Raw genomic sequence first — 12380 nt, 5'->3', positions numbered from 1 at the left:
ATCAACTGAGAACAAAATGATGAAGTCAATATACGTAATGAATGCTAAGATCCCAGTCTCTTCTCCCACTTGGTTCCTGATACTATGTACCAAAGCCTTTACCCTTCAGCAAAAGAATGGAAGAATCTTCCCTGAGATTCTTATCCAACCTGAGAGGAAAACTCTGAGTGAATTCGTCTTGGATGTTCTCCCTTCAAACAGCCCATCCAGATCATTTTATGATGAAATTCACAGTCAGTAGGACTCTCCCATGGACTCTGCACCTCCAGTCAGCCTTTACTAGCCCAATCAGTCTGTACTACCCCAGTCTTTAAAATGAGGAATGCTTCTAACATGAAAGCCAGAGATTAAGGCATACAAAGAGGGAAGAAAATCAACCAGGAGCTAATAGAGACTATATGAAAAAGAGAAACCTTAAAATATTTATTATTACTACAATATCTTCAAAGAGATAGGAGAAGATATTGTATCCAGGAAACGAGAAAAGTTTGCTATAGAACAGGGAGGTTAAGAGAACCAAAAAAAGGTTTCTGGGGGTTGCGGTGAGGGACAAGACAACAGAAATGAAAAACTTCGTAGATGGAAGATAAAGTTGAGAAAATCTTCAATAAAGTATGTGTGCGTAGAGAAAGAGGGAAAAAGGAGCAGTTCGAATCTACAAATAATAGAAGTTCTGAAAGACAGAACAGAAAACAGAGGGTCATCAGCAATTCAAGGCAACTTCCTAGAATTGAAGCACTTGAATTGCTGTATTGGGAAGGAGCCACAGTGAAAGGAAACGATCTACATGAACACACATCATGAAATTTCAGTTCCCTGGAAACAAAGAGAACATCCAGTAGTTTCCAAAGAGAAAGAAAATGTTTGCATACAAAAGAACAAAGATCAATTTCAAACTTCTCCTAGGCAACATTGAAAACTAGAAAACAAAATGGGAAGTGCTTTCAAGTCTAAAGAAAAATGGTTTCCAAACTAGAATTCAGCCAAACCCTCAATCAAGAACTGGGGTAGAATAAAGACATTTAAAGACATTCAAGGCCTCAAAAATGTACCTTCCATAACCTCCCTTTTATTCCAGAAGCTATTGTAGAATCTGCTTCAAAACAAGGGAGAAAACTGGCGGGGTGCAGTGACTCACGCCTGTAATCCCAGCACTTTGGGAGGCCGAGGCAGGCGGATCACGAGGTCAGGAGATCGAGACCATTCTGGCTAACACGGTGAAACCCTGTCTCTACTAAAAATACAAAAAGTTAGCCGGGCTTGGTGGTGGGTGCCTGTAGTCCCAGCTACTCGGGAGGCTGAGGCAGGAGAATGGCGTGAACCTGGGAGGCGGAGTTTGCAGTGAGTGGAGTTCGCACCACTGCACTCCCAGCCGGGGCGACAGAGCGAGACACCATCTCAAAAAAAAAAAAGCAAGGTAGTAAACCAAGAAAGAGAAATCACATGAGACAGGAGACAGGAGCTGCAACATACAAGTGAAGTAAGAGAGCCCTGAGGTGATTGAAAAGCCGGATCCCAGGAGGATGGCTGTGCTACCAGGCACGTGGGGTGCTGGCCAGGTTGGAGTGGGTCTGCTCTGGGAGAGACTTCTTCAGGAAAGGGAAACTGATACTATGTTTTGTGTGAATGAAACAATTGAGGGGTGTTTAGACAATTGGAGGAGAGTTTGGGGTTCAGTTATTAAAGAGTATTTGAGGCTGGGAGCAGTGGTTCACGCCTGGAGGCCAAGGATCACTTGAGCCCAGGAGTTTGACACCAGCCAGGGCAACATGGCAAGACCCCGTCTCTACAAGAAATCAAAACAATTGGCCAGGTGGTGCAGTGGTTCATGCCTGTAATCCCAGCACTTTGAGAGGCCAAGGCAGGAGGATTGCTTGAGCCCAGGAGTTTGAGACTAAGCTAGGCAACATAGTGACACCTTGTCTATGCAAAAAAAAAAAAAAAAAAAAAAAATCATCCAAGCATGGTGGTGTGTGCCTGTGGTCCCACCTACTCAAGAGACTGAGCTGGGAGGGTCACTTGAGCCTGGGAGGTCAAGGCTATAGTGAGCTGTGATCTCACCACTACACTCCAGCCTGGGCAACAGCTTGTCTCAAAAAAAAAAAAAAAAAAAAAAATCAAAAAATTAGCTGGGCATGGCGGTGCATGCATGCCTATGGTCCCAGCTACACAGGAAGCTGAGGTGGGAGGATCACTTGAGCCCAGGAGGTCAAGGCTATAGTGAACTGTGATCACGCCACCGCACTCCAACGCTGGGAGACAAAGTGAGACCCTGTCTCCAAAAAAAAAAAAAAAATGGAATTTGAAACAAAAAGGCAACTTCTTATACAATAAAAAGTTGTAAAGGAAAGGAAGTGTAATCATAGTTTATTACATGCCCCAGCTCTAATTAGTACACGTATCATACAATGTAAATCTTGAGTACTAAGCTAACTAAAATGATCATGTAACTATACTGGGAAACTGAAGGGGTGGGGATGTAGACTGGAGAAGAATTAGGAAAAGGACTAAAACCTCACCTTCCTGAGTGGGAGTCAATAATTAAAGTCCAAAATGAAAAATAAAGAAATTGCAATAAAAACATTTTTTTTTGGCAGGGGGTGGGGGAGGACAGAGTCTTGCTCTGTTGCTAAGGTTGGAGTACAGTGGTGAGATCTCAGCTCACTGCAACCACCATCTCCCAGGTTCAAGCAGTTCTTATGCTTCAGCCTCCTGAGTAGCTGGGACTACAGGTGCCCGCCCCCATGCCAAGCTAATGTTTTGTACTGTTAGTAAAGATGGGGTTTCACCATGTTGGCCAGGCTGGTCTTGAACTCCTGACCTCAAGTGATCTGCTTGCCTCGGCCTCACAAAGTGCTGGGATTACAGGTGTGAGCCATGACACCTGGCCCAATATAAGCATGTTATTTGGAGACGTGAAGATAAATATTAAAAGGATCAAGTGCCGGGCGCGGTGGCTCACGTGTGTAATCCCAGCACTTTGGGAGGCTGAGGTGGGTGGATCACCTGAGGCCAGGAGTTCAAGACCAGCCTGACCAACATGGAGAATCCCGTCTCTATTAACAACACAAAATTAGCCGGGTGTGGTGGCACACGCCTATAATCCCAGCTACTCAGGAGGCTGAGGCAGAAGAATCGCTTGAACCCTAGAGGTGGAGGTTGCGATGAATCGAGATCTTACCATTGGACTCTAGCCTGGGCAACAAGAGTAAAACTCAGTCTCAAAGAAAAAAAAGGATCAAGTGTAAGAATTGAAAGTAGTTGCCTCTGGGGAAGGAGAAATTAGAGGAAGGGGCTACAGAGTGCTATTTGTGTTAACTTGTAGAATTCATTGATTCTTTAAATTATGCATATATGTAATGCAAAAAATAAAACTTAAAAAATTGAAGTATGGCCAGGTGTAGCGGCTCATGACTGTAATCCCAGCACTTTGGGAATCCAAATTAGGAGGATCATCTGAGGTCAGGAGTTCAAGACCAGCCTGGCCAGCATAGTGAAACCCCGTCTCTATTAAAGTACAAAAATTAGCTGGGTGTGGTGGCACATGCCTGTAATCCCAGCTACTTGGGAGGCTGAGGCAGGAGAATAGCTTGAATCTGGGATGTGGAGGTTGCAGTGAGCTGAGATTGTACCACTGCACTCCAGCTTGGGTGACAGGGTGAGACTACATCTCAAAAATAAAAAATAAATAAATAAAAATAAAAAATAAAAAATTGAAGCAAAGACATATTAAACAAAAGCAAACAAAAGGGGAAAAAGCGAGTTAATTTCAATATCAGAGAAAGTATATTAAACTCTCCTTGGTTGGGCGTGGTGGCTTACGCCTGTAATCCCATACTTTGGGAAGTTGAGGTACAAGGATCGCCTGACGCCGGGAATTTAAGACCAGCCTGGGCAACATAGTGAGACCCCATTTCCACAAAAATAAAAATAAAAAAAATTAGCTAAGCATGGCAGTGCACACCTGCAGTCCTAGCCACTCAGGAGAGTGAGGCAGGAGGATCACTTGTGTCCAGGAATTTGAGGCTACAATGAGCTGTGATCGCACCGCTGCATTCCAGCCTGGGCAACAAGAGTGAGACACTATCTCAAAAAAATTGTTTTTAATAAAAAATAAGTAAACTCTCCTACGATGTTTGTAAATTAGTCCATTTCTCTTTACATTCTATATTTGGAATCTGTGTTATTAGAAACACCAAGTTTAGAATAATCTCCCTGGCATATTTTGTCATTTTTGTTTGTTTGTTTGTTTGTTTGTTTTTTGAGACGGAGTTTCTTTCTTGTTGCCCAGGCTGGAGTGCAATGGCACGATCTTGGCTCACTGCAACCATGATCTTGGCTCACTGCAACCTCCGCCTCCCAGATTCAAGTGATTATTTTGCCTCAGCCTCCTGAGTAGCTGGGATTACAGGCGCGCGCCACCACGCCCGGCTAATTTTGTATTTTTAGTAGAGACGGGGTTTCTCCATGTTGGTCAGCCTGGTCTGGAATTCCCGAGCTTAGCTGATCCGCCTGCCTCGGCCTCCCAATGTGCTGGAATTGCAGGCGTGAGCCACTGTGCCCGGCCAGCAGTTTTCTTTTGGTTAGTATTAGCCTGGCAAATGTTTCCATCTTTTTATTTTAATCTTTCTCAATCTTTTTGTTTTAGATGTATACCTTGCAAATAGTGTATAGATGGACTTTCAAATTTCAATCAGAGAATCATTGTCCTCTGACTGGCTAGTTTAGTCCACTTATCTGTATCACTGAATCATTTATTTTTACTACCCTGTATTGACTGGAAGGCTTTTATTTTGCACCTTTTCTTTCTTTTCCTTTTCTTTCATTTCCTTCTTTTTTCCTGACTTCTACATTGATCACATTTTCTTTTCCTTTCTTTCTTAGTGCAGTGGCACGATCTTGGCTCACTGCAGCCTCTGCCTCCCGGGTTCAAGCGATTCTTCTGCCTCAGCCTCCCGAGCAGCTGGAACAACCAACGAGTGCCAACACACCTGGCTAATTGTTTTGAGATGGAGTCTCACTCTGTCGCCCAGGCTGGAGTGCAGTGGCACGATGCAAGCTCCGCCTCCTGGGTTCTCGCCATTCTCCTGTCTCAGCCTCCCGAGTAGCTGGGACTACAGGCGCCCGCCACCACGCCCGGCTAATTTTTTGTATTTTTAGTAGAGACGGGTTTCACCATGTTAGCCAGGATAGTCTTGATCTCCTGACCTCATTATCTGCCCGCCTTGGCCTCCCAAAGTGCTAGGATTACAGACGTGAGCCGCCACGCCCCACACCCGGCTAATTTTTATATTTTTAGTAGAGACGGGGTTTCACCATGTTGGCCAGGCTGGTCTTGAACTCCTAACCTCATGATCCGCCCGCCTCAGCCTCCCAAAGTGCTGGGATTATAGGCATGAGCCACCGCACCCAGCCTCGAGGAAGTTTTCTTTATTTGCTCTTTTCCTTCTACTAGATTGGAAGTTACACATTCTCCGTCCATTTGTTGTCGTTCTTGTCGCTGATGGTTGTGATGGTGGTGGTGTATAAGTAACAGTCTTGCTCATCATTAAGCCTAAAGTTAATCAGTATTTCTCCCTATATCTGAATTAGAAAGCCATAGAAGATAAGACTTCAATCATTCCCTCCTGTCTTAGAGGTTATTTACCAAAATTTTAGTTCCACCTTAGATCCCAAGAATTGATTGTTGTTAATATTGTTTTCTATGGGCAGTTTTTGCTCAGGCACAGATGTGCTTCCTACATAGTCCTTCCTTCTTTGTGGGTTGAGTTTCTTTCTTGCTGAAGTCTATCCTTTGATAGCTATTTCAGTGAGAGGCTGTTGGTGGCAAACTCTCAACTCCCAGACATCTCAGAAGGATTAAGCTCCCATTATTGACAGGTGCTTCCCTGCCCATGAAGTTTTCTGAATTGACATTCTTCCTTTCCTTCCCCATCTCACTTCTCCACTGTGCTACTGGTGCTTGCTGGCATCAGTTCCCATGTGAACTACTTCAGTCAAATATGTCTCTAGTGTCAAGGTCTGTTGCTGGGGGAATCCAACCTGAAGCAGCCTCCTTTCAGTCCTCATCTTTGTTTGTGAGCCTCCTGCCTCTTCAGCTTCTCTTGGTCTGCCTTCCTTACTTGTATTCTTCAACTCTCCCGCTTTGAACACCTCTTCAGAGTAAAGATTTCATGAGAATTATTTCCAAGTCTGATCTCACTCTTCTTTGAGAAGCTTCTAGGTGTGTTTCTTCTACTCCAAAATTTAGAAACAAAGAGTACCCCCATGTATTAGTCCATTTGTGTTACTGTAAAAGAATACCTGAGGCTGGGTAATTTATAAAGAAAAGAGATTTAATTGGCTTACAGTTCTTCAGGCTGTACAGGAAGCACAGTGCCAGCATCCACTTCTGATGGGGCCTCAGGAAGCTTTCAATCACGGCAGAAGGCGAAGCAGGACCGAATACATCACATGGTAAGAGCAAGAGCGAGGAATGGGGGTGGGGTGCCATGCTCTTTTAAACAAAAACAGTCAGATCTCACGTGAACTCAAAGTGAGAACTCACTTATCGCCAAGGGGATGGTGCTAAGCCATGCATGATCCAATCACCTCTCACAAGGCACCACCTCCAACACTGGGAATCACATTTCAACATGAGATTTAGAGGGAACAAACATCCAAACTATATCATCACATCTCCATGCCTGCCCCAAATCAAGATGATATTTGCCCAGAGAAATAAAATAAATTCTTATCATTTTCTACATCTTGTAACCTGTCCTTCCTCAATTCCAGGATATCGTTCTCTTTAGATTCTTCTCCTCCCTGTCAGACTATATTTTATCAATCTCGACTCCTCATTCTTTTCCTCCTCCTCATTCTTTTCCTCCTCCTCATTCTTTTCCTCCTCCTCATTTGCTTGACTTTTTTTTTTTTTTTTTTTTTTTTTTTTTGAGACATAGTCTTGCTCTGTCGCCCAGGCTGGAGTGCTGTGGTGTGATGATCTCGGCTCGCTGCAACCTCCGCCTCCTGGGTTCAAGCTATTCTCCTGCCTCAGCCTCCCAAGTAGCTGCACGTCACCACGCTCGGCTAATTTTTGTAGTTTTAGTAGAGATGGGGTGTCACCATATTGGGCAGGCTGGTCTCAAACTCATGACTTCAGGTGATCCGCTCTCCTTGGCCTCCCAAAGTGCTGGGATTACAGGTGTGAGCCTCCACACCCGGCCTGCCTGACCTTTAAATATTGCTGTTACCCAAGGTCATTGACCCAGTGCTTTTTAAATGTTCATCCACTCTCCTGGGTGACCTCATACTTTCTGTAACTTTAGTACTATTAATGTATTGATAAGTTTTGTGAAAATACATTAATCCATTCATTTATTTATTGAACACAATTTATTAAGAACATTCTGTATATCAGGTCTGTGTTACATAGTGGAGATGCAGTAGGGTGCCAAACAGAGAATATCTCTGCCCTTGTGGAGTTCACTATCTTTAAAGATTGTTGCTATGAACCTGTTTATGTTTCCTTCTTTTCTTCCTTTCATCCATGGACCATTTATTGATCCACCATTCATCTATCATCCATTCTTTCTTTCACTCACTGATTCATCTATTCATTGGCTCATCCATCCAACCCTTGACCTCAAAGCATTTACTAATCCATCCATCTATTCAACCATCCATCCACCCACCCTCCAATTGACCAAACCTCAATATTAGTGATCCCAAGCCAGTGGCACATCGTGGACTTGAAAGAAGGAGGAAGAAGAGGAGGAGGGGGTTGAGGAGGAAGAAGAGGAGGAGGAGAAAGGTCTTTCTGAATCTGAATCTAGGGGTTTGTGGGGAGCAGCAATCTCTAGAAAGCTCCCCATTTGATTCTGATTCACCCAGCCTGGCACCTGCCTATGGAAAGGTATTTGGGGACCACTATATTAGATTAGAAGCACTGTGAATACAGGAGCTTAGTTTAGCTTTCCCTGAAAGTAGACCCTAATACAAAGATTCAGATGCAGTCAACTTATGTGGGAGGTGAACCTTGAAAGTAGGGAAAGGAAGAAAAGGAGGGGGGAAACGCCAAGTAAAGATTGCTTTGATGAGCTTGTGGACATCTGAGGTTCAATCCTGTTGGGGATCCTCCAAGACACCTTGTGGAATAGACCTAAAATGATACCATCAGAGGACAGGAGACAGCCATTTATTGCCAATTGATTGAGCACTGGGGGCTGTTAGCTCCCCAACAATTCCAAGTCATGCTCCCAAGGTAGCCTAGAAAGCCCTCAGGGAGATGAGGAGAGATGGAGGCACTGGCAGTGGCTCATGTTTCACAGCTTCAGGTAAACTTAGGTGCATCTAGGGAACATAGGGTGGGCAGTGACAACTACCAGAGAGGCCATGTCTGTCTTGTTTACTGTTGCATTCCTACACATTAGACCTTAGCCTAGTGTGTGGCCTAGAGTGGGTGCTTAACAAATATTTGATAAATAAATCTTGTTTGACTACCAGACCTTGAAACAGGAAATGAATCACACTAACGATTCCTTTAATTGTGCTCTCCCTTCTAGCTGCAACCTCCTTCCCTTCTAGACACCACCAACCCCTCTATAGCATCCTCAGTCTTTTCACTCTATTTCCATCCCACCCCCAAAAGGGTTGCCGGAAGCTTCTGGAATCATAAAGCTCCCTCTACCTCACCTCCATGTGACCCTGCTGGACCATGCTGCTGGGTGTCCCTGGCCAGAGGCCCTGCCCTCACTGTGCCTTCCTGGGCTTCACAACTGGCAGAGATGGTGCCCAAAGCATCGCTGTGGAACCAGCTACAGTCAGACTCTTGAAAAAACTCAGTCCAAATCTCCGGGGGGCAGAGCTCACCTCCCAGGCCTGGCGTTACATCCAGGACCAGGATTAGCATGAGGCAAGTGAGGCATTTCCTTTGATAGCAAAATTTAAGATGGTACAAAAAATCCAGAAAGCAATGTAAATAATATTTTGATGCAACATTTTTTAAAAATCAAAACTAATGCAAAAGTGAACCACAATGTTCAAAATAATGTGAATGAAATAACAATATCTGAGGTAAAGAAAGGAAGGCTATTGCTTTTTTTGCCTTGGTCTCCAGTGTGGCTCAGATTAGTGCTGTACTGATGCTGTGCTATCTGAACGTCACTGTTACTTGTCCTGAACGCTTAAAAATTTTGGAGGGGTGGCTGGGCACAAGGGCTCATGCTTATAATCCCAGCACTTTGGGAGGCTAAGGCAGGGGGATTGCTTCAGCCCAGGAGTTTGAGACCAGCCTGGGGAACATGATAAGACTTTGCCTCTACAAAAAATTTAAAAATTAGCTGAGAATGGTGGCACATGCCTTGCCTGTGGTGCCAGTTACTCGGGGGGCTGAGGTGGTAGGATCACTTGAGCCCAGGAAGTCAAGGCTGCAGTGAGCTGTATTCTCACCACTGCACTCCAGCCTGGGTGACAGACGGAGACCCTGTCTCAAAAATGATAATAATTATTTGGGAGGGAAATATACTGATGTCTACAACTTTTGAATTTTTTTTTTGAGGTAGATTGTTGGATGGATAGATGGATAGGTATGGTGTAGATACAGTGTTGTATACTGTTAATCATCCAGTGTAGGTGGTGGTGGGTGTGGGTGTATGTATGTTCAGTGTTGAATTCTTTCACCTTTTCTATACGTTAGAAATTCTTCATAATCTTGAAAAGGAAAAAACGAAAGAGCTATGAGAAGGACACCCAAGCCTGGCTCTGTGAGGTCAAACAAGTGCAACGCATGAATCCTTGGCTGTCCAGGACTGAGTTCCCCACCATACCCTCACTCATGGTGAGGATGGAGCCCACCTAGGGGCCTGCCCCCTCCTTGACCAAAGCCTCTCTCTGGCTCTTGTCCCTGAAGTCCCCTCTAGAATAGCAAGGCCTGGATCCTCTCCACTTCCCGGATGGCCCCCATGGAGCCTGTTTGGCTCCCTCCCTATGAGATCTTTAAGTGAGGAATACTCAGTTCCTGGGATAAGACCCTGTCATATAAAAAAACATGTTCAATAATAAGCATCCATCCATGTTTGGGGAAAAACGACTAAAAACTTTTATAATGTTGAGGACCTGAAATAAAGCACTAGAAAGAAGCAATACTTAATCAACTAAGTGGGAGGTGGGGTAGGAGGAGACAAGCAGCATTTAGGACTAGGGTGGAGAACCCTCTTTGCGGGCCGGCAGTTTGCTTTCTCACCGCTGGGGGGCGAGGCAGGGCGGTCTTGGGACCCTGCGATCGCGATCCTGGGTTCCTCCTGCGCACGTGGGTCTTAGTGGTTCCAGGTCCTGGCCCCAAGGCAAGGGGCCAGGTACACCTACACACTTATGCTGCGGACCCGGGTCGGGACAGCTTACAGGGTGTGCAGCACGTCCAGCTAGGGTACCCCATAAGAACTGATGGGAGCCCTGTGGGGCTGACATGAATTCCTCCTGTCCTTCTCAATCCGATCCCGGAATGAGCCTTGCCAGAACTATCTGCTCCCTTGGACTTGCACAGCGAGCCCACTGCGAGGAGAGCTGGGACTTCTTCCTTTCAACTTCTACCTTTACGCTTTAGTGATGGTGGAGGTGGGGGTAGACGGGTGGGGGAGATGAGAGGTGCAGAGACGGGTCCCATCCACTCCTCCTCCCCATTTCTCTCAGTAGCCTGAATGCGAGTCCGGGTATCGGTGTCCTGCCGACCAGGGTTTCGGGTTTCCCTTGGGAGTACAGGGTGCTAGTTCTCCCGTCCCAGCCACCCTCAGGATTCAAGAGACGCTGCAAGCTGAGCACAAAACCTGGAACCGGGATTAGTGGAGCGGATCCAGGCGAGCCGGCAGAGTTGGCACCGCTGTCCGGAGCCTGCCTAGTGTCTCCTTCGACCTTTAAAAGACTAGAAGGACAGAGCTGGTGCAGCGTGACGCTCCCACCTTTCCTTCCACTATAGAAGTCCGGGATTTTTCTGAAGGAGACACACGGACTCGGGGCGCACCCCAGGGTCCGTGGACCCGCTGAGAAACCTTGGGAGTTGGGGCGGGGGATGAACAATCAGCATCAGCTCCCCACCCCACCCCTCCGCCCCAGGCCGGGGAGACGTCAGTGGTCATGGGAAGATGGGAAACTGAGGACCCTTCAGCCAGTCCCGTATCCTGAACGCGCGACAATAGTGACACCAGGGAATTAGGCCGAAGGTAGCAGACCTCTCAGATGGCCCTTTAAAGCCACTGTGATAACTGAGGGCACCTGGTCCTATCCCTCCTCCCTTCCCACTCCAGTTCTGTGGCCGCAGAACCAGGATGATGCGAGGTCACCGCTGTTGCAGGCGCTTTAGGGAGCACGCCCACACGGATGCTCTGCACACACGCACACATACTTACCAAGGTTCTCACAACACACGATGCAGCCTCCCCAACTCCACACGCATATCTTCACCTAGCCTTTCACACGCCCCTTGCAGGCGGGTGAGGAGGAACACACACCCTACAAAGGCATTCTCCCTGGCTTCTTTCTCCTGCACCATTCGCACCTGGAGAGGTCGTTGCTAACGAAGCCTCTGCCTCCGTGGTGAGAGAGGACACCAGAATCCACCCAACCGACTTGCACTCCTAGTTGCCCCCAGAAAGTCTGACTCTGACCTTTCCCAACAATTCCTGGACTGGCCCTCCTGGAGACAGTGCAAGTGCTGCCGCTGGAGTGGGATCAGCACAAAAAATGACTAGATCTTTTGGGTAATTCAGGCAAACACTTTATCAGACAGGCTACCCAAGATAAGGGGAGACTGGGGCCCTACAGCTTGAGGCTGTCGATTCTAGAGTCAGATCCCTTTGCTGTGGCTGTGCAAACCCCACCTTGGCTTGCAGGGAGGGGTTCTCCGCGGTGGGAGATGCCTCCTGCCAGGCCAGATTGGCTCCTGGCTCTGGGGGCCTGGCAAAAGGCACAGCCCACTTCTGATTTCCCTTATAGCCCTCTTCACAATCTGAAGTCAGGCTGTGGATTCCTGCCTGCCCTTGTTTATTGCCTGTCTCCACCTCACTAGACTGTAAGCTCCAGGGGGGCAAGGCTGAGTTTCTTTCTCTAGGTTTCCAACACTGCCCCAGCCCTGACGCGCTGCTTATAAATATTTGTTGAACAAATTTATAAGGTTCTGGTCCATAAAAGCTCCTCCTGTCCCACTCTGTTTTGAGATTGGAAGTTGAGAACCTCCACCAAATTCTCAGACGGACCCGCCCCGGGGGAGAGATTAGAACAAACCTCGTCCTGGCAGCTGAGGGGGCCGATACAGCACTCTCCGTCTTCTGCTTCTTCCTCATACCTGAAGCCTCCTCGACACCAACTAATCTTTGTGCTCCCTAGAGCCCTGCCCCGACCCTTTA

The sequence above is a fragment of the Macaca fascicularis genome, chromosome 10, assembly GCF_037993035.2.
Source record: "Macaca fascicularis isolate 582-1 chromosome 10, T2T-MFA8v1.1".
Classification (NCBI taxonomy): domain Eukaryota; kingdom Metazoa; phylum Chordata; class Mammalia; order Primates; family Cercopithecidae; genus Macaca; species Macaca fascicularis.
Note: the sequence above shows the minus strand (reverse complement) of the source record.